This window comes from Schistocerca serialis, chromosome 4 (genome assembly GCF_023864345.2).
Source record: "Schistocerca serialis cubense isolate TAMUIC-IGC-003099 chromosome 4, iqSchSeri2.2, whole genome shotgun sequence".
In the NCBI taxonomy this organism is placed as follows: domain Eukaryota; kingdom Metazoa; phylum Arthropoda; class Insecta; order Orthoptera; family Acrididae; genus Schistocerca; species Schistocerca serialis.
In genome coordinates this window covers 586,648,238-586,652,908 of record NC_064641.1, presented here as the reverse complement: position 1 = coordinate 586,652,908, position 4,671 = coordinate 586,648,238, and the positions used below count along the sequence as shown (strand labels likewise).

The window sequence follows — 4,671 nt, the reverse complement described above, 5'->3', positions numbered from 1 at the left end:
AAAGCTCGCCAGGTCAGGTCAAATGTCAAAGCCTTGCTGATAGTTTTCTTTGACTTTGAAGGATTAGTTCATCATAAATTTGTGCCACAGGGACAAACTGTTAATCTGTGGTACTATCGGGAGATATTGCGACGCCTGCAAGAAAATATGAGAAGGAAACGGCCTGAAATGTGGCGAGACGATTCGTGGTTCTTGCATCACGATAACGCATTCGCACATTCATCCCTGTTGGTGCATGACTTTTACACAAAAAATGAAATCACTGTGCTGACGGCTCTTCGCACGATACAAGAGGCGACCGAGAATGCTTCCAGAAGTGAAAACGACATTAGGAGCAGTGTATCAATTGTGGAGAAGAGTATTTCGAATAGACCATGCACAATGAGTGAAAGGTAAGCGAAAGTACCGCAATTGTGTGAAAGTACTTTGTATGTGTTTAGGCATGTATCTCCAGGATCTCCTCCCAAACAACTAGATCGATTTCAACTAATTTGACACAAAAAGAGTAAGCCTCACAAGTATCATCACTGTGGGGCTTATAGCTTACTAAAATGGTTCAAGTGGCTCTGAGCATTATAGGACTTAACGTCTGAGGTCATCAGTCCCCTAGAACTTAGAACTACTTAAACCCAACCAACCTAAGGACGTCACACACATCGATGCCGGAGGCAGGACTCGAACCTGCGACCGTAGCGGTCTCGCGGTTCCAAACTGTAGCGCCTAGAACCACTCGGCCACCCCAGCCGGCTATAACTTCCTAGATACAATAGGAGCAAAGATATGGGTAAAACAGTTTTCTCCAGCTCTTGGAATATAGGCTGCCCTGCACGACAGGAAAGTTGTGTGGGGACAGTATCAGCCTGCCAAATCAAGCTGCTTTGCAGAACAGCTTACATGTCATGGACAAGAAATTGTTTTTTGGGCCTTGGCATGTAGACTGACCTGCATGAAAAACTTGTTTTGCTGGAGTAGTGTTAACTTGCTTTTCGATCTGCTTTGTATGGCGACCTGTACTTCAGAGGCAAATAAATGATTTCCAAGCCCCAGATGTGTAGCCTGTCCTACTTGACAGGTGTGTTGTGGGAGCAGTATCGATTTGCTTTATTATAATTTGGCTTGCTTTATTAAACTATACTGCAGGAGCTACATGTGCCAATGAGCATGGCCAGGGAAAGACTGAGATGGATGGAGGAGGAGATGGACAGAGTGAAGGGGGAGAGGAAATGGACAGAGAGAGAGGAGAAGGGGATATACATGAAGCAGGTAGAAGGTGTAGAGGGTTGGCGGCCAGGTGAAAAAGAGAGGGGGAGGCAGGGATGGAAAGAGAGAGGAGAAGGAGAATATTGTCAGAGGGAGGGGGTGGGATGAGATGGGAATAAGAATGGGCAAAAAGAATCAGCCATATTATATTCAAGGGGAAAACTAAATCTAGATGAACAGACAAATATTTGAATCCTCAAATATTTGAATATTTGCTGTAGTGCTAGCCCAGTGCACCCCACTGTGAAGCATTCTTCAGTCAGTCAATACAGAAAACACTGGCTGTAAAACTTCTGGCAGATGGAATCTATTTTCTTTTGTCAGAGAGACCATGTTCCTCACACTTCTTCGACTACCATTTCATTTCCGGCGGAAATGGTGGACGCATGGCTTGATGGCTTGTCCACAGTGACATAGTGGACCAATCACTGAGCATTATCAGTTAGATTCTTATCTAAAACGACTGACACATTTTTTATGAATTTGGTTTTTGCCAGCCTTCAATCCATCTTGTAGAAAGCTTTGGCTTCGTTTTTCTCGCTGTAAAACGTGCATTCGTTCCTGAGACATGCCTGTGTGGACAGATACTTCAATCAATTTCAATTGTCATTTGTTGAAGTAGAGTACAGATGTAGATGTACATGTAGATTTCATCTTTCCAATATGTTTACCTCTAGGAGGTTTCATGAAACTTCCTTGAGCTGTACCGGATTCGAGAGAAGTATACAGTTAAAAATCAGCTGCCCATTTCTTAATTGCTGAAAATGTAAGAACAGGACATTTATAAACGTTCACCAGCTTTCGATGGATTTGTATTGATGATAAAACTTCCTAAACCAAGAATTTGATGTTGTATCAGTAGTACAACTTATCCATCTGATTGAAAATGACTTGTGCAACAAGTACCACCACAAGAAACAAAAAATTTCTACATGTAAGTATATTTAAATACTGTGCAAAGTATTGTAAACTACATGGCAGAGGCTACTTAGCATTTTACTACATAATGGTGTTCCTTCGCATTTCAGTCACACTTGGATTGTATGAAAAATAACTATTTTAAGTGCCTCTATGCATGCTGAAATTAGTCTAATCTTGGCTTCACAGCCACTACAAAATCACACACTGGGGGTCAAAGATTGCTTCTAGATTATTTATTTAATACTGATTCTTGAAACTCTGTAAGAAGTAGTTCGCAGGATCAGTATCGTATATCAATTGAGCTTTTCCAACTTTTCAGTGATGAGTCAAACAAACATGTGACCTGTTGTGCCACTTTTTGTGCACTGTTAGTCCTATTTGGTAGGACATTTGAGCAGTATTCTAAGATAGGGCACAGAAGTGATTTGGAAGGAATCAGCTTTTTAGACTGACTGCATTTTCCATTATACTGCCAATGACCAAAGTCCACAGGGTATGTAGTGCCATATATCCTACTGTTCCATTTATGGGCAGTGTGCGAACGCCATGACTGCATGTATAGTTCTGTATGAACCATAAATTCTCAATTTTTTCTTTGTTATTAGGCTGTGAGAATCGGGTAGAGGAACTCTGCTTCATGTTGCATATTGCTTTTGTTTATAGCCATCCATTGCAGTTTGTAGAACATATCTGTGAAACTCCCACTGTGGATAAACTAATCACTCTGCCCTTCTACAGGTTCTTTTTTTGTCTGTTCTGTAAAGGTTGTACTGTAACAATCACAGACTCAGAAGCAGCACTGGAGAATGGGATTCCCTTGGAAGTATACTTGTGGCCATTCCTCACTGCCAACAGGAAATCCAATATTGACTATATTGATAGTAATAAAAACTATCATGTGGGTGCAGACGTACATGTAAATAGGGAACAACTATCAGCAATAAACTGAAAAATAAGAAAGTAGGGAAAGAAAAGATAAACCCACTAGGGGTGTGGACCAACTTTTGCAGGATAAACTAGGATCAAAATACCAGGCAACATATCTTTTAGCCTTGTGCTGGTTTGAGTCAGGTGACAGAGGATTTAGAATAATTTTTAAATACTTCACCAAGGTAGACACTGTGGTTATAGTGGGTGAGCTGGGCAATAGTGTTGGAAGAGATCCTGAGTACAATATAGAGTGTCACCTGGTAGAAACTGCACCAGCATCAAGACAAACCAAGGTGCAATTGTGAGTGGTAAAACAACAGTGGTCATTGGTGTCAGTACAGCACCCTTTTTAGGATACGAAAGACACAAAGAAAGAAAGTTTTAAGAGAGATTGGGATTGAAATAAGCCTTCAGTTTGAGTAAGAAACCAAACAAGGTAGATACGGCATAAGTGCAAACAGATGTTGCTTGAAAATTTTCAGCAATCACCAGAAATTTTGCTTCCATTCATTTGTTTATGAATCAGTGTGAAATCTCTCTCTACTGCATTAAATCATTTGAGGTCTACATAGTTGAATTAATGAACCACTTATCTGCATTGATGAATTACAGTTGTCAAACCCAGCTGACGTAGCAGAGGTTGAAAATACTGTTTCAGTTGTAAATTACTTTATTTTCATATGACCAGTTTTGGACTGTTATAAGCCCATCTTCAGGTGTCATAGCTGTGCTGTGGTCCCTGAGCGCCACATGTACCATGTGCCGTGTGCTGCCTATGAGTGCAGAACAGGGAGTTCTGCTGACATAATCTGGCTCAACGAACATGTGACCATTAGTACAGAAGCATTCAGTGTTACAGGACTTAGATTAGTATCTCACTCTAGTAGACATGAAATGGAGAAGAGACAAATTGCCACAGAGAAAGGAGAAGCTACCACATTCATCGACAGTTGCCATAAATTTAAGAACACAGACATCCCTAAATTTTTCTTAGAGTGGCATATAGAAGCATGTGTGACAGAAGCAAAATTTTATAATAAGTTCTTTACAAAAACATGTTTATACAGAGCACCTGCAGGAAATTTCCTCTGTTCATAAAGCACCTTGAAATTCTATTATCCTATTTAAGAGTAAACAAACAAAAATAGTGGTTGCTGGTGGTTTAGATGAACATGTTGTTAAAACTTAATTTATTGCACACAAAAAAGTTATGCTATAAAACCAATAGTCAGTAGCCTCTCAGATCGTGACACACAGTTCCTTTTGTTAAATGTTAATAGTGTTTTACTAAATCTAAGTTCAAGAGTTAATGACCGAAAAATTGATTATTTTCGGAATCTCCTCAAATACATGAACTGGTGTGATGTGCATTGTAGTCATGTCATGTATAAAAAATACAACACTTTCATTAATGTCCTTACCTTATTTCTAACTTGTTTCCTAATAAAAGTAACTCAGATAAGACCAAAATCTACAAAGAAGCCATTGATAACTCAAAAAATATAGGTATCTTGGAAGACATAAAACAATCCAAAATGTTGGCGACAATAATACATACAT

General features: G+C 39.6%; 1 non-coding gene across 1 annotated transcript; it reads right to left on the bottom strand.

The window, feature by feature from the left end:
• Positions 1-660: 660 nt before the first annotated feature.
• Positions 661-744, bottom strand: Trnap-ugg (transfer RNA proline (anticodon UGG)). The gene has a single exon. It is a non-coding gene; the product is annotated as a tRNA-Pro (tRNA).
• Between the last annotated feature and the right edge of the window lie 3,927 nt (positions 745-4,671).